This window comes from Aptenodytes patagonicus, chromosome 6 (genome assembly GCF_965638725.1).
Source record: "Aptenodytes patagonicus chromosome 6, bAptPat1.pri.cur, whole genome shotgun sequence".
Lineage (NCBI taxonomy): Eukaryota > Metazoa > Chordata > Aves > Sphenisciformes > Spheniscidae > Aptenodytes > Aptenodytes patagonicus.
This window is the reverse complement of record NC_134954.1, coordinates 76,319,485-76,345,221: the sequence shown is the minus strand read 5'-3', so window position 1 is coordinate 76,345,221 and position 25,737 is coordinate 76,319,485. Positions and strand designations below refer to the sequence as shown.

The window sequence follows — 25,737 nt, the reverse complement described above, 5'->3', positions numbered from 1 at the left end:
TAAATGGTTCTAGTATAGCTCAAAACTGTCATGTGAGATCCTCTGAAACTTTTGGGGGAGATTAACAGCAGACTTGAGAACAGTAAGAATTTGCTACTATTTTCAGTAGATTTCAGTCTCTGATCAAAATAATGTATTTTCAATCATTTAAATAATTTTTCAGAAAAATTGTTAAATGCTTCATCTTGTAGCATATGTCTAGGAAAATTCTTAACACCTATTCTGAATTTTGAAATTCTCTATTTAAAAAGCAAAAGACAAAAGAACAGAAGCAGTGACAATCTAGCTCTAAGGCTGGCCTGCATTTACATTTTCAAACGAGATGCAAGTGTGCAAGGAAAATAAAGCTGTTCAATTTGAAGCCTCTAGTCTGAAATACCCTACAATAATTCTGAAAATAGTGGCTTTTCCGTCCTCTCTACCGTGGAAGCTCACTGAAATGGTTTCATGAAACCACACAGAAAGTCAGATCAGAGCAAACCAAACCATCAAAAAGAGGTAGCTTTCAATCCAACAAGTGTACAGCAGAGACCATCTCTTTAGGCAACTGCAGGGATTTGCTTGAGTAAACCACATTTCAACAGCCACTTTAACTGTCTCTTTAGAGGATACCTATTGCCTCCACTATGCACAATTAGCTTGTTTACATCTAGCACGCAAAAACACCTACTCCTAAAAACCTCCCAGATGTTCTCCTTTTGTACAAATGCAGCAGACTTCTTGGCACCCCAGCATTGATGATGGGGCAGATTCACCAGTTCTCTTTAGTAGCTTGCCAATCCTGGCTTTCACACTGGTCCTCTAAGCTTGCAGTGAGGTTGTAGGTTGCCAAAATGCATAATGTCTTCTTTTGTGTCTGATCGAATGGTCAAACAGCTGCAAAGCAAATAGGTTCAGTGAGTTCATCTGACACAAAGCTATGCTTTTTTTGGGGGGGTGGGGTGTATTTTTCTGAACCAGCCATCTTGCAGCCGTACAATCACTGATGCAAGGAAGGAACAAGAATACACAGTTGAGAAGGAGAGAAGAAATATGAGAAATCACTCAGTGTAGGAAACCATGCTTTAATTCTTCATTCTCATTAGTCTCCACTCCCCACCTTCCACTGCTCCTCCTGTTATTTTCTTAGAGATATCCAGGTAGTTTTGCCAGCACCGAGTAATCCCTCTCCTTGTAGTGCGGGCCCAAGGAGAACCCAGACCTTTCCAGGTTGCCTGCAAAACAGCAAAAGCAGTGCTTTTCCACAGCTTCCTACTAATTTCCTTCCGTATTCCTCTCGCCTTCCTTACACAGGTGATTCTCCCAAATTTTCTCTTTACCTGTGTTCCCTGTTTCTGAGCCTCCCATTGCTGACCTGAAGCGAGTAACAAAAGTCACCAGAGTAATTCGCACTGAAGAGGTAATATAATTCTTATGAATGCTGTCAACTAGGATAGGATAGACTGTATTACTTTCAAGAGGGAAACATGAGAAAAACAACGAGCAACATCTCATCACTAAAAATTCTCATATTTATCTAGCTACAAGATTAACTCAAGCAACAGGAGTAAATCACCAAGGACATCAGAGCAATACTCGTTAGTACAGAAGAAAAAAGCTCCAATAAGCTAAAATCAGCTTGCTGGGACACTGACATTTATTATACAAGTAAGTTATTCTTACAAATCTATGCTTAAGCAACAAGGCACATCTCAGCTCTCGGTCAAAGACTCTTGTTTTTTCATTTACAGTATATGTGAAAGTCAAAACCAAATCAAGACTTACTACATTTCTACAGTTTTTAGATGAAGACATGATTAAAATTTATCTGACTGTTTGAGTTACTTCACAGACATGTCAGTACACTTCTAGGTATGAGTAGCTCCTATTAGGTCCATCCTGCTACAAGGATGGAGTGTTGCTCGCCTACAAACTAGGCAGTGATTTGCATTCTCAAGCTTGGTGCAACCAAGTGACTGAACTAAGACAAACTGTATTATGTCTACCAGTCTATAGTCATGTGTTTGGATGAAAAGACAGCAGATGACAACTTATCCACTTGCAAAGATGATGCAAGCAATTAAAAATGGATTATGTGAAAGATGGCTCAAACGTTTACATGAAAAATAGGTTTAAAAATTTCCAGATGCAGTAAGTCAAGTTACTTCAAATATCACACTATAAGCTAAACATCCTGTTAAGATATCACTTTTCTTTATGGACATTAGTAGTGCAGAAGTTTTGTTCACATGGGCTTAACGATGAAACCAGGGAAGCAAATATATTATCTGATGAAAACATGGAAGAAATTGACTTCTGTAATGACAGGATAAAAAAAATTACACCTACATAATTGTGCAGACTGAGTCCCTCAGTAACAAAAGAAACCTACATGCAACTGATCCACTGTCTGAGAAATGTGGGAGATGTGTTCAAATATCTTACTGCTAAATTTACTGTCTTCCTCATCCCTTTTTCTTTTCAGGATACATTTTTCCCCCTTTTTTTTTTTAAATACATTCAGGTTCAAAAGGCATCTGGTGCTATGTCCTTTTTAAAATGTTAAAAATTATTACCCTAGCTTTTGAATAAATGTATTTTTGTTACAGCTCCTCGTAAAAGACAGCCTTTTTTTTTTTTTCTGGCCGATGGCTACATACTTTAACTCCACTCTAGTGAGCAGGCAAGATTCTACATCTGCGAATATCCAGTCGTAACATGCTCACAAGATTAATATTTTTATAACTTTCAAACTAACCATTCAATAGAAGAGATCACACAGATATAGAAGACAACCATTTTGAATAAAGGCATATTTATGATCATATCCGTCAAGGCCTGAGGCACTATTTGTAGCTCACCTTAAAAAAAGAAGAATCTTTGTCACCTGAAGGATGTCTGGAGAATGTTCGCACTTCACAAATATATGAAGTACCGCAAGCTAATTGGTAATAAATAGAGTTTTCAGTAGTTTAAGTCAACAAGGCTCCGTGCCTTAAAGAAAACACAAATGACAGACCCCAAATCTGAACCTTTCCTTTGGACCATCCCGAGTATGTATTGCTCTGTTCAGCCCATATATCTGAATCCATTGCCATTTAGAACAACCTCACCAGAGCATAGTGCTCAAAACCAAGTCTGCAGACTAGCAAACAAACAGCAGATTTATCTCAAGGGAGAAAGTTCAGTCTTATCCTAGTGCAGACTGAGAGGGAGGAGGGATCTGTAGTATCACAGAAGGATTTTAGATTTTCCACACAGACTGTCAGGTGACAAAGACATTAATCAATTATTCATTCAACCATTCATAGAAGGATAAATTCTTAGTTTGCAGTTGGAATATTCTCAATTCATTTAGGGTATGAAGTCATTCAGAATGAATGTCACAGAACAACACAACTTAAAAACTGTAATGGCCGAGTAACTGCAGTGCATGTATGCTGTGCAGTACTGCTACTAAATGCTTGCAAAGTGTAGGAGCTCCAAACCGACACTTTTCAATCTCCCACCTGAAAACTCCTATAAACAAGCAAACAGGAGTTAAACTGAGAATAATTGTAAGTAAAGATATAAACACTACCAAGCAGAACAATATCTGCAGGTGTTATTAAATTTCCACTTATATTTTCTCCTAGCCCTGTAAAATTATTACTGAAGTATTGCTCTATACATTATTGCTAGATATAATGCACACTAACTGTAGGCAGATGTATTTCAACTGGAAGCATTATAAAACCAAATTCATTTTATATGCATTTATAGAAGTATGCGTCTCAATTTTGTCATTTAGCATATTGGAAAAAAATTATTATATAAACAATTTTCCCAATGATAAAAATTGACAGCTACAACCACAATTTTAAAAGACAGCTGAAGAGTTACAGACTTCCACAGCTCCCCCTGTTTTGCCAATGCAAGTTTTTGAGGGACGTAGTGTAAGGTGCATCACTGAGATGGTCTGGAACTAGACATTATCAACCCCCTGTTGCATCCTGCCTTTAAAAAAACAAAACCAGACTAGATCAGTGGTGTGATTTCACTTATAACAGACTCGCGTATTTTTACTGACACTGCAGTCTCCATCTCTGCTTTAAGAACCATGGTTCAGGAATGACTGACCAATGAGCAGCAACTTAAATCGGGTTTAGCAGGGAGAAAAATCCAGCTACGCCCTTGCAAAGTGTAGAAACTGGTGATGTTAAAACTTCTGCTTTTCCTCAGGATACATTTATAAGTTCTTTAATGCAACCTATGTTTGTTCCTGCTCAAATGACTACTACAGAAATGTCAAAATCTTGTATACCATAAAGATCAATTGGGCAATGCCACTGTTTTCTAATAAACATGGCTATGGATTAAGCAAAAGGCTTTACTAAAATGAAGTTTTAGCAATTGCTAAACTGTAGTTTACTCTTCATTTTGCTCTGAAACGTAACTGCACAGCAAAACTCAGTTTGCTGCTAAGAATGCTCTACATGCAAACTTCTATATTTAAGCAAACGGAGTGCTCTCCTTTTCTGTTCTCCAAGCTAGAAGCTAAAAAAAGTTGCGTGTAGTAGCAAACTCTACATGAATTAGACAACAAGCGTCTGGCTTTTAAGGCCAAAATTACCAATACATCAATCAGTTTTCCAATCTCCCAAAAAAGCAGTATCATCAGTATTATTTTTCTGAGGTATATTTGACTTTGTTTACCCTTAAAAACTTTAAGTACTTGTAGTAGGATTACACATAACTCTAGAGAAAATTTAGTATTTATACTAATACTTTTATAAAGAGATGGAAGAGCTGTGAAACACCAAAATTTACAAGTGACATTACGATTAGAGGAGATCAAAGACAACTAAGTAACTTGAGGAAAACCATAAAGCAAGGTGAATGAGCTAATGTTGATAAATACAAAATTATATGATCTATTCCTACCAAAGCAAACCATATGCCTTCCCATAGTAGGGGGTGGATGATAGGGCGTAACTATAAAGTTAGACACACGTAGGTTAAAATGTTTGGCTAGGCATGAAGACTTTTTGCAGAAGTGCCATAAGGGGAGAAAAGTCAGGTCAATGGTACATTAAATAATGTCAATAATTTTAACCACGCTCTGAAATAGATGCCCACAGTACAAAATGTAGACAATTCAGTATACAGCAACAAGAAAATTCAGAGGGATAGAAAACTATATACCAAAGGAATGAAGATTAAGTGTGGAAATGGTCAAGAAGGGATACAAATACTGAATGATGGCAAACGGTTCAGGTTTTTTACTGATGCTCAGTTAAAACAAAAAGAAACTCTCACACCAGTATTCACAAGCTTCCTGTTGTCTGGAAGTACTGCATCTTTACGCAGCACTCTACGATGATGCTAAGATGCGATTTTCTTCTCTCAGTGAAAAACATTTCTTCCTGTAAAATCTCCTACAGGCAATTTTGTCATGCAATGGCAGTATTTTGCATAAAAGTTTACCAGTTGGAGACAGCATTTAGATAGCTTTCCTGCCTCAGTTCCTGAAAGACTGAAAATATGACTCAAAGGTATTTTAAAAGCTCAAATCCAAAGTTTCAAAGGAATCTCAAATACTGGTCACAACAACATAATTCTTATTTCTACCTTTTAATTCCCTGCTCCATATTCTAGTCTAATTCTAATTTCTGAGCAGGGAAAATTAAGCACACCAAAACCAGTAACAGGCTATTTTGTAGGCACTAGAACTTTCAAGTGTTAAGAAATAGCGTGGATTTGTCAAGAGCAGATTATATCAAATCTACCTAATTTTGTTTTATGAAAAGAGCATTAGAAGAAATACATCTTGAATGTAAAGCTTTTGACACTGCCACGTGGCCTTCTGACAAGCAGCCTAGACAGCATAGGTGAAAATACCACAGGGGAAAAGAGGTAGCCAGTGTAACTTGCTAGAAAGTTGTAATCAAAGCAGTAGTTAACAGTTCACTTACATCGAAAGAAGGCTTGAAATGGGGTTCTGTCACAGGTACTGCCTGGACACAGTTACCTGGGATAACAAATGAAAGCTAGCACCATGGTCAGCATTTTGTAGATGATAGCTGGGGGCAGGAGAGGGGAATGCGCGTATCATTGAGTGGTAGGGCCAGCATTCAGAGGTCGTGAACTGTAGGAGAATCTCTCTAAAAACAAATGCCAAGCTCAAAAGCAGCTGATCCCAACTCAAACTGAACGTTAAAGCTTGTCTATCCATCCCAGTGATACCCACTGATTTCACATTACCTCCACACGCATAATCCTGCCTTGCCTATATTCACGTTCACCCAGGCTACAAAGATGATCAAAGTCCTACACTGAAGCAGGAACAAATGCAGTGCTGAAGACAACCAGCAAGACAACAGCTCTCTGGAAAACAACATGAAGCTGGGATGCCTGTAATGAAAGCATACTTTCCTGTGACAAAGAAAAAGGAGGAGAAAAAGGCGGGGGGGGGGGAGGAACCAACCACCCCTCATTTATCACTCCTGCTTATTTTCCATTTCCCACTGCACTGAAATGCACGATCTTCCCAGTCTGCTTAGCTAAAGAAGTATATCCAGTTTTGTGCACCCAATTTCAAGTTAGATCAATTGAAAAGTTACAAGAGAGCAACCAAAACTACGCAAATTTTATATAGGAGTTGCCTGTGTTTGGATACAAAACAGAGACTATGGGGAAAAGTGATTAAGTGCTGAAATATTGAAGTCACCGCAGGAAAGACAAATCAATGGTCAAGGATAATATTTAAAAGCTACTGCTATCTTCTTGCCAGGTATCAGGCAATATCAATGACATTAATTATTTAAGTGCTACTCTCTCTTCTAAATGGGATACTGGCATGCTCTTCGCCCCTTCCAAATTCAAACAAACTTTATTTTTTAGACCTTTTCATAACTATAGATAATAGAAAAAATTAAATGCTCACAGTTATGATTTAGATATGCCTGACAATTAATACTGATATTAAGCAACTCTACCACCAGAAAAGTTACAAACTTAATCAGTTATTTTCACTGTGCTTTAACATGAAGCTCAAAATGAGGGGTTTAAGACACAGCTATCAAAAGCAAATCCTCTCAATAACATGAAGTAGTTGAAAAATTACACAATTTTAAGTCTTTAAAAACACAACAATTAATTACTGGTTTAGGGGATTTCCACTTTCAAAATAGAGAAAGCCTGCTCTTGCTTGCACTGTGCAAGTCCAGGAAAATGTCAGTATAACAACTCAGGAAATACACTCATGGATGACAACAGCAGAAAAGAATGCACTTCCAGAACTTGCAAGATTGCTATTGCATATAACACTTAAATAGTAATTGTAGTTAGAGGCATATCTTTCCATTTTTGAATGTCTTAGTTAAGCTTCATAAAAATATATACAATTTCAGTCAGCTGATATTGAACTGAACTTTCTGAGCTCTGTAAAGTAAGGAAGAGGAAGCAGCTGAGCACCAGGCAGAAAAGCACCCCAAGCCAAACAAAGCCCGAACATCCTTCAGCAGTATAAAGCACTAAAACCAGTCCTATTTGAAAGGGAAGAATCGAGAAGAAACACCTCTATTACTATACCACAGGAACTGAAAATATTTGTTACACGTATCATTTATACTATCTAAAAATGAAACATTTCAGCAAAGTGTTTTAAGTCAGTTGCTAGTTATCTTTTCAATATCACAGACAGCAGGATAAATTACAGATGTTAACAGGATACGTATCTACCTAATTGCATTTTTTGCCTTTCTATTTGTGAGAGACCACTTCAAATCCAAAAATTTTAAAATGGAGCTTTTCAGCAAAGACATAGAAGAGGTTCTACAGAGGGTTTAACCTCTTTTTGCTTTTTCTTTTAAAGCTCACCTAGTGCATTCTCTATTAGTTCAGTTCTCATATGATCAGACAGGTAAAGCTGCAAATGCCAGAGCAAATGTTAACACACCCAGCAAAGGAAGAGCAAAAATAGGCTCAAAAATCTACCTTACACTTCTCTTGTTTAAGGGAAGTGTATAACACTCCACTTCTTTTGTCAAACAAAAGCACAATAAAAACTTAATGAAAACTGTCTGCCTTATATAGTCTGCATATAATTATTTCTTCAAATAACATTTTTAAAGAAGTTGCTTCCTTACAATGGCAAATACAGTTTGTAACTTGTTTCTCTACAGTAATGCTGCTGGTTAACTCCAAATAACTCTCAACACACCTTCTGATGAACATTGTTAAAATCTTTTTTTATATGTTTTAAAAATAGACTTCAGCGAGACTATTAATGCAGACTTCAGATCAACATGTCCAAATACAGCAAAGTAAACACACACACACTCACATACTACCTTGTCCCATTTTTATCTGGTTTTAATAGTGATGCTGTTGCTGCTTGTCAACATCCTCTTGTTGAGCCACAGGAAGGATATGCCCAACGATTTTGTCAGATACATGGAATAAGCCAGAAGTCCCTTAACTTGTCATTTATGGTCACCTTAAAAGGTAGCATTTACTTGCAAGTGAACTGATAGAGTAACATGCCCATGGTGTTGTGGAGAGTTTCTGTCCTCAGACTAGCAAAGCAGCACACAGGGATCTGAGCAACACTGGCATTCAACACAGGCCATCCACCACTGAACAAAGCATGCGTGTCTGGTGCAGTGAAATGCAGACACAGAAGAGTCACGTGAGGTTCACGACCCGGCCCAGGACAACCTAGGCTTTCTCCCAGGAGGATTATCCTGCCCACAGACTGCTGCTGCTGCTGCTGCAGTGCTCCCAGCGCTGGGGACAGCAGGACCACCTCTGCACAGTGCTGCACCATGCTGCTAAGCATGCCTGTGCTCCAGGGGTCGGGCCTGTCTCCAAGGCTGAGACCAACGCCAGGGAGCCAGCCCTCATCTCAGAGAAGCCGATTTGAAATTCTTTCAAAACCGAGGTCATCACCATCACTACTCCTACCAATAGGAATTAGAAATACAAAGCATTTAAATGAAGGAAAACGTAATAGAACTGGCACAGGACAAAGCTCTGACACGAGGTTGGTTACTTGTTCCATACTTGTCACCAACTAACGCCTCACAGGGGTGGGCCTACTCTTTAGACCTCATTATCCCCAAATATGTCTTCATGAAAGTGAAACATTTTATTTATTGAAATGGCAACACGAACTTCAGGTTTCACACTGAATTCTGAAGAACTGATGATCTAACCTCACTGATGACCTATTTGCAAGAGATGTAAAGACTTGCGTCCATGCCAAGTATATAGCATGCTCAAAGCTACAAACTTTCAACAACAAAAAAAAAGTCTTCCTTAATAAACTATTCATTCAGTGTCTTCACAACAGACTGTTTTGTGATATTTCCAATTTATTAGTTACAAACTTAATTGATCAGTGAATTGTAAGACCCACTGACCAAAGCAAAATTCAAAAGATAGGAACAGTCATGTTACCCGCTTTCAACTTCAGAGAGAAGTCATGTCTCTGGAGACTGTTGATTTCTGTAATCAGTCTTCCCTCATTTGAAAAAGGACAAAGTTTACAGCATAACCATTAATGCTTTTTAGTGCATCTCCAGCAGCAGAGAAGAGATAGCTGCTAGCAGTGGCCACTCAAACTTTGTGGTGGAAGCTCTATTAGAAACAAATACCACTGGAAACTTGGTTCTATAAGACCTAGCTTCGCTAGACATTGATTGATGGACGAATAATCATCATAATGGTGGGGCACAGGTATTCATTTCATGGATATGGTGACAAAAGAGCAATTAAACCAACAAAAAAAGATTACTTACTCAACAAACTCAAGCCTAAAAGACAGAACAGAAAAAAATCAGTTGCCAAAATAGCCATGGACCACATTGTTATGGACTGATTTAAATTTAAAATGGAAGGATAATTTAAGTAGGCAGACCTGTAACTGTAGTCATCAATTTGAGAAGACCAAATCTTATGAAATAGAAAACAATGTAGTGAAATCAACCAGCTGAGCTCAGCAGAGCTGTCTGATGCTAGTGCTACCAAACAAATCTGTATCTAACTAAAGCAGGGGAAGGGATGACACACAGAAGCATGCAACATACATCTAAGTCAACAGAGAATTACTTATCTGGGAAGCATACCTACTTTAAAAGAGATACAAGTGAAAAAGTAGAGCACCCTAAGGGGAAAGGAGAAATCTACACGTCCATGAATTTTGAGAACCGTTGTTTTCCAAGTCAAATAATAATGGAATTATGTGAAAGTTATAGACAATCAAGCTAAACAAGACTTGCTAAAGCAGCAAAGAAATTCCAAGAGTAACAAAAACATTCGTCTGTAGAGAAAACACGGTCAGGTAATATCCTACCAGGTACCTAAGACAGAATAAGCTATACATGGTCTCTATTTTCAAATGATCATGATTATGTATTCAGCCTGTCTATGGCGAGGAAGACAAAAAAGTAGTGTTGAAGAGAAGCTCCATCTGGAAAGAAGTTTCTCCACTAGGAATTCCCTTGTGATTGATCATGTTTAACATTGTCAAAGCACCTGGCCTTCACATGTCTTCCAAATTTGTGGGGGCTTTGGTAGGCAAGAAGGGCTTGGGGCATTAAGCAGGCATGTTATTATGGAAGAACTTGAGGAACTAATCTTGCTGCTGGTCTTTAGCCAAGCCACAGATGGTGACCAATGAAAGCTTCTGTAACAGACAATGAAGTTATCACAAAGAGGTGACTGGTGAGAATAATACAGACTCACTAGCTGTTCCTGTGAGATAGGCACAGTAATGGCACATGCCATTGTAGAATACATCAAAAATACACTTCCAGCAGGGATTCTAAAGTGTTGCTTCCTTTATAATGAAAGAAAAATTAACCCAGTGCCTGGCACAGGTCTTGTTTCTCACATTTGCAGCTGGTTGTGCTGGTCTGACTGAATTCAAAGGCTCTCATGATGATAAAGGGACCAAACCCTCCCTTCTGACAGGCAGAAACCTTACAAAACAGAGACTGAGGACATATTGTTTCCTATGAATACTTGGGGATAAAAATGAGGATAAGGAGACATCTGAGAGACGACCAAATAGGTCTTAAATGACAATAAAGAAATTTATCTCTATAACTATAAATTAGGGAATTTCTCAGTGTAATGAACATCTTGGAAAAGTGGAAAAACTACACTGAATATATTATTTGAGAATAGAATTATTGGTGGCTATTTTCTTCACTGTTGTAATTGCACTGTTAGGATCCTTAGAGTGGATTCCTGTCATATTGGTATACCCAATTTATTTTTTCTTATGACAAAAGGGCACGTTGGTATACAAATAAAATCATATCTACCATAAGGAAAGTCAAACTACTTCAATCACACAGTTAAAACACCAGAAAGTAGCCAGCTCCTCTAGGGACATGTTTACAGTCAGTGTTGTTTTGATTCATATCCTGCTGGCTTCTTTGCAACTGGAAAATGTTACGGTCAAATCAAGGTGATTTGCTTGCTTTCCTTCTGTGGTAGGGCCATTTCAATTAGGGCTCTTGAATAAAATATACACAAATATCTTCATACAGTAGCTGAACTTCTTAATAATCAAAGCTATTACTACATTTAGCATCCACCCATAGCACTCTAACTACATGTCCTGGTTTCGGCAGGGATAGAGTTAATTTCCTTCCTAGTAGCTGGTACAGTGCTGTGTTTTGGATTTAGGATGAGAACAATGTTGATAACACACCGATGTTTTAGTTGTTGCTAAGTAGTGCTTACACTAGTCAAGGACTTTTCAGCTTCCCACGCTCTACCAACTGAGAAGGCTGCAGGTGCACAAGAAGCTGGGAGGGGGCACAGCCAGGACAGCTGACCCAAACTGGCCAAAGGGATATTCCATACCATGTGCCGTCATGCTCAGTATATAAACTGGGGGAAAGCCGGCCAGGGGGGCCACTGCTCGGGGACTGGCTGGGCATTGGTTGGCAGGTGGTGAGCAATTGCATTGTGCATCACTTGCTTTGTATATTATTATTATGATTTTATTCTATTTCAATTATTAAACTGTTTTTATCTCAACCCACAAGTTTTCTCACTTTCACTCTTCCGAGTCTCTCCCCCATCCCACCTGGGGAGGGGGGGCAGGTAGGGAGTGAGTGAGCAGCTGTGTGGTGCTCAGTTGCCAACTGAGGTTAAACCACAAAGCTACACCAAGTACAACTGGACATCCACAGGATTTTCAGACTCACACGTTCAGGTTCCACCATGTTTAAAGATACAAATTGGCATTTGAAAACAATTAGTTCAAGACACTGCATCTCCATCTGCTAGTTTTATGGTAAGACTTCACATTTTGGTTCAAGTTCACCTGGGATTAAATGGGGATCTGATCCTGTCTCTTCAGTTTAGAGTTAGTCAAGGTGGTCAAGGCCATAGCTGCTCTAACCAATTCAAAATGAGTAGCACAGGAGAAAATCTACACATTGTAGTTGTGTCATGATAAATGATAACTTACTTGGGGGAGATGCTGAATGTCCCCTGCCCAAGTAAATTTGCACACGTAAATCACCATTCTATTTGAAGATAACATACAAACCTACACATAAATCCTACACTGTGGAAAGTTTGACAGCCACATATTCTGTCATCTAGATGAAGAAATGATCTTGACGTTGGCCAAGTGAGAGGCACAGTCACTGCATCTCCGAATCATAGAATCACAGAATAGTTTGGGTTGGAAGGGACCTTTAAAGGTCATCTAGTCCAACCCCCCTGCCATGGGCAGGGACATCCTCAATGAAATCAGGTTGCTCAGAGCCCCGTCCAACCTGACCTGGAATGTTTCCAGGGGTGGGGCATCCACCACCTCTCTGGGCAACCTGTGCCAGTGTTTCACCACCCTCAGCGTAAAAAATGTCTTCCTTATATCTAGTCTAAATCTACCCCCCTTTAGTTTAAAGCCATTCCCCCTTGTCCTGTCGCAACAGGCCCTGCTAAAGAGTTTGCCGCCATCTTTTTTATAAGCCCCCTTGAAGTACTGACAGGCTGCAAGAAGGTCTCCCCAAAGCCTTCTCTTCTCTAGGCTGAACCACCCCAACTCTCTCAGCCTTTCTTCATAGGAGAGGTGTTCCATCCCCCTGATCATTTCTGTGACCCTCCTCTGGACGTGCTCCAACAGGTCTGTGTCTTTCTTATGCTGAGGGCTCCAGAGCTGGACGCAGTAATTCCAGCTGGGGTCTCACCAGAGCCAGAGTAGAGGGGCAGAATCACCTCCCTCGACCTGCTGGCCACGCTGCTTTGGATGCAGCGCAGGATACGATTGGCCTTCTGGGCTGCGAGCACACATTGCTGGCTCATGTCCAGCTTTTCATCCACCAGTACCCCCAAGTCCTTCTCGGCAGGGCTGCTCTCAATCCCTTCATCCCCTAGCCTGTATTGGTACCGGAGGTTGCCCCGACCTGGGTGCAGGACCTTGCACTTGGCCTTGTTGAACCTCATGAGGTTCACACAGGCCCACTTCTTGAGCTTGTCCAGGTCCCTCTGGATGGCATCCCGTCCCTCTGGCGTGTCAACCACACCACTCGGCTTGTGACCTAATACACACGTCGAAATAAAAAAGGCAAAATGGAAATAAAGTCAGACATTAGCACCACGTCATTCAATGTTACTAGGTCCACTCCCAGTATACTGGACAAGATTAATCATATTGAACACTAGCTCTACCTTCAAGGAAAAGCTGGGCAGAAAGCTAACGTGCACTTAAAACTGAAAAGGTGCAGTGTCTGTTTGTACACCTGTGAAGTCATAAGTTTTACAAATTTAACACATTACATCATGAGGCAACATCACACCAAACTGTTTCACATTCACATTAAAGAAAACACACGGGGAAGAAGTCTAAACTTTGGACCATACAAAGCTGCCCATCAGTAAGGTCCTTTGAAAGGCAAACTAAGTCACCAATACTACTGTAAAGATAGCTGCTCACTCCACGCACTATATAAGAGATTATTAAATGCATTAAAAATAAGAAAGCGTTATATTTAAAAAAATAGCATATCCTCAGTTATAACCATTGTCTGCAGCTTGGATTGTCCTGTTTCAAACAGAGACTGAAAGTGTTCAAATATCAAATGCATGTAGTAAATCCAGCTACCCATAAGAACTTCAGAAAAGCTACACTGCATCAGACTAGAGATTCATCTAGCATGATAATCCTGACTGACGATGGCCTATAGCAGATGCTTGGGAAAAAAGGACCGGAGAAGCATGCAGTTCTGTATCCCCAGGCTTCTCTCCCAGCCACCACAAGGAAACAAGTCAGCTGTACAAACAAGATAGCTTCCAATCTTGAATTACTAGATTCATCTGAATTATGGGAATTTAATGGTAAAGCAGATTAAAAGTTCCAACTTACAGTATCTTTTAAAAAATTGTGTAAAATGAAAGCAAAATATTTTGAAAGAACACAGAATATTAGCTGTTTCCCAGGGTTTTTCCCCCTCATATTCTGTAAAGAATCTTCTTTTAAAACCTTTAAATACAAGTGCCAGATTCTTGCAACAAAAGCTGCTGAAGAACAGTACTTATTCATCTGTTGTCTGGAACCAAAACTTGATTCTGAAATACAGGCCAAGCAAGCTTAAGAGTTTTGAATTTCAATAGACTATACTCTTCCGTAAGGATTTTCACCTGATGCCTTAGCTTAAGAAAGTATAAAACACATTGACAAGTGTAAATATAAAAGACAGTGGTACAATGGGAGGGTTGATAAATAAAAGTTGTAAAAATTAAGACAGTTAAGAAGACTGTTTAGTTATCACAACTAAATCGCATCTTTGCTCTCCTTCTGTTTGAGGCTGTTATAAATTGCCAGAGCAGAGGCTTTGTAGTTGGTTGTAATTTGTTAATGAACATTAGTAGAATGACATTGCAGAGGTTTCACACTTGGTATTTATTCATACTGGGGGGAAGAGGACACACCACATTTGAATTTCTAGAATTAGAAGGCATTTTTGCACCCAAGATAAAAATCTCTAGCCTGGCTATAATTCTGTGCAACATGCAAATCATTTCAGTCAGCTACAGGCTATTTTTGAGTTAGGAGACCGAAGCTAAAGCAGCCTCCATGAGACCCTGGGCAAGGAGGGAAAGAGCAGAAATGGAGTTCATGCAGTAGTATATCCTGTCTCCCCTTCCTCCAACATGTTTAAGTTCGCCCATCTAAAGACTTGGAAGTGAGACAGACACGTCAAATATTTTGAAAGAAAAGCCTAAGCAGGCAGGTGGCTGTTTGCCACGCAAACAACAGTAACATGCTTTTACCAATTGCCTGCTTGTTTCAGTGAACCTGGGGGGAAAAAAGTTTGCTTAGGATCATACAGAACTAATTATTAGCTCCAAGAAAAGCATAAAATACTGAAGAAGTTACCTGTTTAGTGTTAGTAGTTCTTGATTTTGTAAGAAAAAAATTCTATACAAGTGAAAGAACGCATTCGACTGTTGGACTGCAAGAGGAAGTATTTCTGAACTGCTATGCTGATGACAAAATGAGACTGAAGGAGGTGCTGTCATAAGTTTTCATGCAGTGACATTCTTTTAAAGCATGATCAATCTCAGCTTCCATTCACAAGGAAAGATAGCGTGTATGCCTCAAAACGCAGAAAGTGTCTGCATAGCAATATACTTTGTTTTCACAATACTCCATCATAACATGCAAGTTTGAGAACAATCAATTCAGAAAGACATTATGCAGTAAATATCAGGGAAAAAAGCCCCAAACATGGAGAAGTTGAGGACTCGCAGCTGTTCTTTAAAGCAACCAAAGCAGCAAATTAAAACCAACCTGCTACAGGCTGCTGCAGAAATGTTTCTGTTGGTGACAATACAGTATTTTTATTATTTGTATTGATCCATCCTGACACTAAAGTTGCATGTAAATTAACTAGTCTACCAACCTGATATTTTTCCATCAACCGCTTTAATCTGCAAAGGTGCGCACAGAGGACTAAGTAATTAATAAACAAGCTTTTAATCAGATGGTCTTACTAAAACTCTTAAAATTTGAACATGTGAAAATAACATCATATGTTATTTATAGTTTGCAATGCTATACATAAAGCATTATTTTCAACTTTCTATAACAAAAATTATCTGGAATATTACCATAGTAAAATATTTTTGTTCTGTTGTAATATGATGTCTGTGATGCTTTGAGATGAAGGGAAAACAAAGGAAAACTCTGGAAAAATTGCAACAACTTGAGTTATCTTTGCTATCTAAAACAAAACAATAATTGTATCTTCCTTTTCTATTTCAAATTTCAGTCCTTCTGAAATATAGTAATAAATATTTATATTATAGAATAAATCCATATACTAGTAATACAAGACAATTTAATAATACAATATAAAATAATACAATGAACTATATAATTAAAACAGCATTTGCTCAAATTCAAATAAGGCAAGGCTTTCTAAGCCTGATGAACTACACGCTTCCTGAAAGCATGCAAGCTGTGATTTGAGGTATCTTCTTTTACATCTATTGCAGTAAAACAGATAAAAAATCTAGTCATTATGAATACCAACAAATATATTAAGTTTAATGAAAAGTGTTATCTTCCTACACTGTGCGAGTAAATTTTCAGACTTTATTAGTGCAGGAGCAACTGACTGAAGGATGGTGGTCTTCCTGCTCCTTTCTAAGCACTCAGAGTTGGCCAAAATAAAACTCAGTAGCTCAGACAAATCTAATTCCTGTATTCAGTCTGCCTTGCTAATTCAACATATTTTAAGCTACTGAATATCTTTGGGGTGTGTTCTTTTGTTGTTCGGTTTGGGGTTTTTTTGTTGGTTTGAGGTTTTTTTTTTTTGTTTGTTTTATTTCAGTGTCAGTACATGACTTGGTGAATTTTTTGTGTTGCTTAAAACTAACCTCTGTGTTCCACAACAATATTAACTCTTTCAGTATTGGTGGACTGATTACATCAGCCTGAACAAAAAAGCATCCCACAGTAGGCAGTGTTCTCTACCAGAACTTCAGAACTTGCTTAAAAATTTCAAGTCCACAGTAAGTAAATTTCAAGAACCACAGTAAGTTTTTGTGACAGTCTTTCTATTCTGTAAAGAATTCTTAACAATGATTTTTAAAAGTACCTTCTGGAAAAGAATGTATCTAATTACAGTGAAATCTCACAAATCTCAGTGTATGCTGTTGCTGTGATCTATACTAAGAAACAGTGGCAAAACTAAGAAACTTAGTAATTTTCTTTCTTATTGGATAGTCCAAATAGCACAGAGAAAACAGACACATCCTACAGATCTATGAGCCAATCTGAAATTTTTGGATTCAATGTTTTTTTCATCTCGTTTGAAATATAAACATGCTCCCAGAAACAAGTGATGTATCATATCAATCATCTCACATGACAATATTTTCTATTTCAGCTAAAGTATGGCACTGGTTATTTTCATTACATTAGTTAGGAGGACAAAGCTTGATATGAAGGATATAGAGCAGAAACACATGGCAAATTCTGCTAGCGTGTCTTTGATTAAGGCTGTATCAAATAATATAGACCAACAAGTCAGCATTATTCCTGGATCACAAGCACCCTGGATGAAGCTATGTACTACAAAAAGTTATGTTCTTGTTCTCTTCTCCTCCACTTGTTTCATCTAACTGTTAGATTTTGCCTTTTTGTCTGTAAGTTCTATGGAGCATGGATTTCCCTCTACTTCATAAAAGGGCACATCAATTTGGAATTTAGGCACCGTGACAGTACAAATGAAATCTTTCATGATATGCTATCATTTTGATATTGTTGTCTTATTTCTTAATAACAAAATCTGGCAATTTTGTTTTTAAATAAAAACAAGACAAAAATATTAACTCTTTTTAAAATCTGTCTCCCTATTTATCATCAGATACCATGCAAGACTTGAGTAGGAATCTGCAAAAGACAATCAGTGAACAGTGTCACACAGACACATCTGTACACAGAATTTCTCCAATTAATACTCCAGCACTCCACTTGTCCAGAAGCCCTTGAAATCAACTGCATTACATACAACATCTTAGTTTTATTTTTGTGAAAGATATGAAACACTTCATTTTTAAGCTTGTCACACTGACATGAAGTTATGGAGTTATCATTTGTCTGAAATTGTTTCAAAGATCAGTGAATTTTTTTTTTTTTAAACTGGAATTACTACAAAACCTGCCACTACCAAGTAAAAGAGTTAATTCTAAGTGGAGATATTGTATTGAATTTCAGCGTATTAGGTAATATCAGTACCAGCATTGTATGCACAAATCGATCCAGCAAGAAGTATCTGGGAATTTGGATCCTGTACTTATACTGTATCAGCAACCAAAAGTTTCCAAAGGATACCTCAAAGAAAGCAGGGAGTCTGCTGGCTGACCCAGCTGCATGCACACTATGTCCTGACCCATGAGCAAGCTTTCGTAAACTGTACTCCACAGGAACAGGCTAACAGGAACAATTACAAGTTTACTAGTTTTCACCAATTAGATGTACCTTCATGATAACAAATGCACGAATACTCAATTCACATGTTATACAATAACAGAAAATTCTGCCAATACAAGACGATGAAGAACACATTTTTGGAATTGAAAAGATTTCCTTTAGGAGCGCCAAGGATGCATTGCCTGCCACCGCCTTTCTGGGCAGGAAGAGGACAGAAATCCCCAACGAACTGGAAAGTCTCCTGTTTGCATTGTATTTCTAGCAGAGATGGCATAAGTAAAGTTATTCAAAGCAAATTAAGATATAGATTAGATACTTTCTATTTGAACACGTGTAACGCAAATACTTTTGAGTACATTTATTAAAAAAAAAATGTTAAAAGTATAGCACAGGTGATAGCCTAAGGCTTTCCACACCACTTGTGTGCCGTAATGAGGTTTTGTTAAGAAGGTGAAGAGAGGAAAAGTTTTTGCACCCACGCAAACAAACAGAAATCCAGATTTTTCTAACACTTCTTCCTGTTTCCTCACAGCTGAACCTCGTTTGAGAAAAAGTAATGTCTGGCATCACACAGTCCAGCTCTTCCCTTTCCTCACTTGCTCCCTAGATCTCTGCTACTTCTTACCCTGCCTGGCACCAGAAAAATTGCTCCTACCCTTCCTGCCTTCAGCCCCCTTCACCTCCTTCCAGGACATTCTCCCTCTTGCTCCTACTGCCTCTGGAGATGGCTCCAGCTAAGCTAAGGACATTTACTGGACGAAACTGACACTGTGCAGAGCCACTCTTGCTGCATTTCGTCCTGCTGCCAGCTAGCACAAGTAGTCTCCAGACAAGTGAATCCCACCAGAGCTTTTGCACTTAATGCTCCAAGATGTACCTCACTCATAAGGGAACGGGGACGTGGCGCTCTAAACTCCTATTTAAGAATTCAACAATAAAGGCTAGCTAATTATACAACCTACACAATATCTATGAACCATCTGCTTTACAGATCCAATAGCTAAAGGGTAATTTTATTCACTGCCCACAATTACCACCCCACGGTTGCATAAACAGTAAACACATTAAAAATCCCCCCATTGAGCTGTGATGCAGAAAGCAAGTTTCAGCTTGTATACCTTCAAAGGATTTACAATAGATTCCTTTTTTCTCTTTAATAATGAATTAATCACAATACCAATCAGTATATTAAATTAGCTGTAAAGTGGATTTAAGGTTCACAAAAAATACATTTCAGTTAGAACATTTAGATCACAAGTCTTTTATAAGCAAAAGGCCCCACTACGGGGGAGGGGAAGAAGTCTTAATTTTAATTATTCCTTGAAGAATGAATCAATCGCTCTCAAATAAAGTAATAGCTCACAGTTTTATTTTCTCCACTAAAATAAAGGCATAGTTAAAATGATTTTTAAAAGCCATTGAACAGGAAGTTGACTGGTCTTCTATTTCTAGTGCTAGGTAAGAACTTTGTAAAATGCTATGCAAATTAAAAAAGGGGTGGGGGGAAGATCTATAAGAGACAGCCATGGAGACATTTTGGAGAAAAACAGTAATTTCTTTTTCTTTTGTAACCACTGTATCTTAAAATTTCAGTAATAGGAGGAAAACACATGTATATTAAAAGTATGCCTAACTTTTTTTTTTAATTTCTGTTAAAAAGGCATGTTGTTTAAAAATACTGAAACACTAAGAATGGATTTTCCCTAAGTTTTCCCAAAGTGGTGTTGTCTTCATTTGCCTGTAAGAGAGGGATGCAATGAAAAGGCCTAAAAAGTTAGTTAGCCACAGAAATTCTCCACGGATCACTAACTGAAGCTTCTGCATTCGCCCTTCACTACTGACCAACTCAAGGAGAGGAAAGGCAAGGCAGGCAGCAAACTGGCCGAACTGGTTGAGAGAGTGGTGCTCTTCCAGCGCAATGCTCTTCAGGAAGCGGGGGGCTGAGTCACGAAGCCGATCCTGAAAGAAGGGCAAGCCTGTGCTAGAGTCACCCCCCCCCCCCCGACCCTGTGACACATGCCTGCTCCACCGCAGAGTGCAGCCGGACTGGAAAGGCACGTCCTCCTGCCTTTTAGTGGCTCGGAGAGCAATTAAACCTCTGCAAGATACCATTCAAAGAGTTTTCTCCTTAAGCCTTTCCTTTTAATGATAGTGTTGGGGATTTCATTATTAAAAAATACATTAATCTACTGTGAAACTGAAGGAGTCCTTCCTCCTTCCCGAAATGCACGTGTGTCTCCTCTGCCTTGGAAGAAAAGCGAGTGAGGTACTAAGGGCAGAGAGGGGAAAGAGACAGCAAGTGGGAAAGGAGCAAAGGTCTGAACACTGGTGCCAGCTGCAGAGATTTTAACTGATGAGAAGCTGCAATTTTCTTCCAGGCAAGCAAAAGCTATGGGAAGGTCACCAGAGGCAGGTTTTGGCTGTCCTCATTCACCTCCTCCCTCCCTCTGCAAACCTCCCCCAAGCAGAATAAATGAGTATTCCGTTTGGATAAAAAGAACATGAAAAGTTATCCGATGAACCAGGACGCATCACAGGCCTTAGGAAAAAGCAGCTGAGAATCAGAAAAGCTACCAAGCATGCCCAGAGAACTGCTTAGTGCTGGCAGTCCCTCCGGCTCCGTTTGCAAGTTCATTAGGTGCGGCTCTGCTGCAGGAACCAAGCGCAGCTTACAGCGGGAAGGGCTGTTTCCATGGGCTTTGGTTCTGTGCTCAGCTGTTGTTACGTATTTACTCTCCGTCTTCACTAGTATTTGAACTGCCTTATTGTCAGCAATGTTTGCAATCAAGATAGGAACAGTAGCAAGCAATATTTACAAGCCATGCCCAAAACTCCAGTTTCAGGTCCAGCTTTCTATTCACTTGCACAGAAAGCTATGCTAGCTCGAATTTTCTTTTCCCCCTCCCTAACTAGCAAACTTTGAACCAGTTCAGTTTACCTTTGGAGCAACAGTATATGCTATATTCATAATGATTTGCTGTCTTATCACTAGAGAAAAAAAACCCACACAGACCTAACCAAAAACTCTGAAAATTCCAGAATTTTGAACTGCACCAACACAAGTTACTCAGGACATGTACACGCGCTTTTTATACAAGACAACAAACACGTTCTTTCTGCAGCAACTCTTACAAGTTGTTTCCCAGCAAACCCTGGCAAATGAAGTTACTGTTCCAAACTCATTAGTTCAGCAGCCTTTCACCCTGTGTTTCTGCACATCCGCAGCACACGCACACCAGGCTGAGCCCTCAAGGAAAGGAAGACACAGATGGGCTGCCTAGCAGAACAGGGTCCCCAGGTCACAATCAGGGTTTCCCTGCCAACTAAAACCTTGAGTATTGTTTACAAAAGCCCCTCTGCTTATGGGGACTGCTCTGTTTAGCTAAGTTGTAAATAGCTTAAAAGGAGTGCAGCTTCTCATACAGAGGAATCCAATTTTAACCTAGACTCACTGATTTGATTGAAAATAATAAGGAAGTAAATGAGAGCAATACAAAATATGTCTGATAACAGGCACATAGGGTTTTTTTTTTTCCAGACAAGTATCACGAGTTCTGCTTGCTTTTTAGAGGTCTTTTCTATACCATATTACAATAACTATGTTCTGGTAAACCCAATTATTCTTGATCACACTTATGGCAACTTCGTTAAGCTCACTGAGATGCCTGAACTAGCCAGTGCTTCCTTACACCAAATAAATAATCAGATAAATGCTTGCAGAACTTGCTCATTTTCAGCATCACAATTAAGAAAAAAACAAACAAACAGCGAAATTAAGACAGTACTCACAGAGTACCATCTTTTGGAATTGCTTTAGCCTTTCATCTGTTATAAATGTATTTAAATAATCTACATAAAGTGAAGCAGAGTACATAAAGTTCTTATTTATGTTTCCTGTTTTGTTAATATGCATAGTGTTTCTTCCACTGAAGCTTCTCTCACAATGCATGCAGATTTCCTATACTAAACACCTGACACAGCTTACTAATTAAGATTACTATTATTTTTACATAGCACACGCTACCATTCATAATATTCATTAAAAATACCCCAAAATGCATTATAGATGCTATTTTGCTAGTACACGAAGCTGCTATAAAGAAGTAATGTATCATATCACTTTCCTTTTTTCCTTGTGACTGAATTAATCTGTTCATTATAAAAGGATCCTGCATTACTATTAAAAAAAGCAAACACCAAAAGGTGTGTTATATTTTCGACATTTTAAGAAAACTTAGAACAAATTCTCCACTCTTATAGAAGACTACTCTCTCACGAAACTTGCTCCAACTGTGTCTTATAGCAGAACTTCTATTATTATTACTGCTATTTATCCTTAACACCTAACAAGTTGAAATGAAAAAAGACATCATTTTTACTAGAAAAGGCCCATCAGCTGTTCTACCTTAATTGAAAATATTAATAGCAACTTATTTCAGTAGCAAGATAGCACTTTACAAGCAATTTAAACAAAAGGAGAAAGTTATTGCAATCTGTCTTTTCACAAACAGGTTACATTCATTTGCATGTAATATTGCAGTATTTAACGGAGACACTACAGCGTGTCAGTACCGATAAACTTTTTTCCCCAAAACACACTCCTCCCATTTTAAATGTGATGGACAAGACTGAATTAGCGTATCTCCATAAACTAAACGAGTACATTTAGTAGGTTCCCATATTTTTATCTCAGTGAACATATTATTTGGAGTTTACCTCAAAAATACAGTTATTAGTTAAGGGGGAAAACATTATCATCCTTGTCTCCTCCTAATCTCTAAACTCCAAGTTATCAAAAAATGAGAATGCTGAAAAAACTGAAAAGCCAGTTAATGAAACATTACTATTGCAAGTCCAACCACACCTTTTCCTTCAAACAGCCAAAGCTTGAAGCAATGACTAATGTAACATTAACATGGAGCAGAAGGTAATTAAAAAAAAAAAGTACAAAGGTCTACGGGCCAAACACAAGCACTTTAGAAACACACAGTTCTTCTTTAGTGAGATATCGATGCATTCTGAAGCGTTAGCTGGGAGGGGAAAAGGACCAGAGACGGCTCAATTCCTAAACTACATTTTTCTGTGACATTTGGTATTTCTACCTTCCACGCAAATTACAATCACATAAATATGATGTTTTGCTGAAGTAGCCTGGGTTCAGTGTCAGTATTAATTTTACTCTTCCGAGACTTCATTTCCCAGCTGTCCTAGCCTTAGACAGGTTAGCTCCATTCAGTAATTTGTACCTACAGATACGCTTACACTTTTTGCTAGAGCACTGCAGAGTGCCTTCGGCACAGGCAAGCCTGCTTCATCTCCACAGGCAAAATCCATCAGCTAGCAAACGTCCACGTGTGCCACAACGCTCACCTAGATGTGTTCAAATTGTGCACGTGCTACTTCTCTCCTACTTGCTTTCGTTGTTTTTTTTTTTAATCAGAGAGGGTGGGGAAAAAAACGGCAAAAAGTTACTAGCTTCAATAGTTGTGCTCCCACTGCGTGGGTAGAGAATCCTCCGCCAACTCTCCAGCATTTGACTAATGGTACGCAGCTCGGAAGTTCAGCGGTCACACAAAGGTTAAAAAAATCCACACGTTTAGATCACATTCAGGCAACATAGCGACGGGAGTCTGCCTCAGAAGCGGGGGACACAAGGCAGCCCAGCATGGAAGTACCGCGTTTGTTGGAAAGCACGCTACCCGACGCGTCCCAACGAGGACAGGGAAGAGCGTCCCTCCGCTCCGCCGCGAGCAGCCCGGCCTGGCGCCCGGCACGGGGCCGCACCAGCACGGGGCCGCACCAGCGCGGTGCCCGGCGGTGCCCAGCTCGGCGGCCGCCGCCGTCTCCCCGGCGCACGGCACAGCGACCCTGCCCGGGCGGGAGCACCGGCCCGCCCCGCCGGCACCTACGATTCCCGAAAGTTTCCGCCATGCCCCCACCCGACCCCGCGCTCGCTGCCCCGCCCCGCGCCCCCGCGGCTGCGTAGCGCTGCGGGCGCGGTACAGCGCGGTACGCGCTCCGGCGGGGCGGCCCTGCCTGCTGCGGCTCGGCGCAGCTCCCGGCTCCCGCCCGCAGCGCCGCGCACCGCCCCGCGCAGACGGCGCCCTTCGGCGCACAGCGCGGCCGCGGGCTGCGCATCCGCTGCGGGCTCGCCCCGCGGCCGCGGAAAGCCGGCGCGCCCGGGAGGGAGGCGGCCGCGCCGGGCTGAAGGCGGCGGGCCCGGGCTCCGCGCCCCCGACCCGCGGCTGCCGCGGGGAAAACCGCGACCCCGGCCGCGAGCTCCCCGGCCCATGCGCACCTGTCCCCGCGGCGCCCGCCTGCTACCGGGCTCCCGCGCTCCGCCGCCCGGGTGCCCGGCGCGGAACCCTGGGCAGAGGCCGGGCGGCGGCAGCTCCGCCCGCAGGGCCCGCGCGGCGCGGCCAGGCACCGGGCGGCAGCGCGGGCGCAGAGGGGACGCCGTGTTCCGCCCGCGCGGAAAGCGAGCGGCGCGGGCGCGGAGGGGACGCCGTGCTCCCCCCGCGCGGAAGGCGAGCGGCGCGGGCGAGCAGCGGCGCCGCGGAAAAGGCGCGGGTCCGCCCGAGGCGGCGGCTCCTCGGCCCCGCTGCCCCGGGCCCCCGGCGGGCTCCGCCGCCTCGCCTCCCGCCTCCCACCTCCCCCCGGCCGGCCCACGGCCTCCCCCGGCCCTCGCCCACTCACCGCGCGGAGGGAGGCGGCGGGGCGGCGCGGCCGGCCCCGCTCAGCGCGCCGGCGGGCCGCGGCGGGCCCTAGCCTGGGGTCTCCATGGTGGCGGTGGTGGCGCCGGCGCCGCCGAGCCCCGCCGCCCGCTCCGCCTGGCCCCGCTCCGCCCCGCTCGCGACGTCAGCGCAACGCCCTGCCCTGTGCCCGCGCCTATTGGCCAGGCGCGGCACAGGACGGCGCTCTATTGGCTAGTGCCTCGTGTTAAACCCACCAATGGCGGCATGATTTGAGGTTGCTATGGTTACCGATGCTGTGAGGCTACGGTAGCACCTTCCGCTCTGCCGCCGCCTCAGTGTGGTGCGCAGCGGTCGAGGCAGAGCTGTGCCGGGACACTGCCGGTAGTGCCGCGTGGAGGGATGTGGCGGCCGCAGGCGGGAGTGCCCGCTGGGTGGGGCCGCCTGCCCGGGTGAGGCCGCTGGGGTGGGAGGCTCCTCCGGCGCCACCGCGGAGCCCGCCGGCCTCCTCGCGGTGAGTGTCCGTGCGCGGCGCGGGAGCGGGCGGGGCGCAGGTGGCTGGAGCAACCGGTTGCAAAATGGCCGCTGCGGCGGTGCCCGGGCGGGGGTGCCCGC

General features: G+C 41.5%; 1 protein-coding gene across 1 annotated transcript in view; it reads right to left on the bottom strand.

The window, feature by feature from the left end:
• Window positions 1-25,176, bottom strand: part of PKP4 (plakophilin 4) — a 107,865-nt gene extending 82,689 nt beyond the window's left edge. Inside the window, exon 1 of the mRNA XM_076343244.1 lies at window positions 25,127-25,176. The gene's annotated coding sequence lies outside the window, so the exon portion shown is untranslated. The remainder of the gene's footprint in view (window positions 1-25,126) is intronic.
• Window positions 25,177-25,737: the final 561 nt, after the last annotated feature.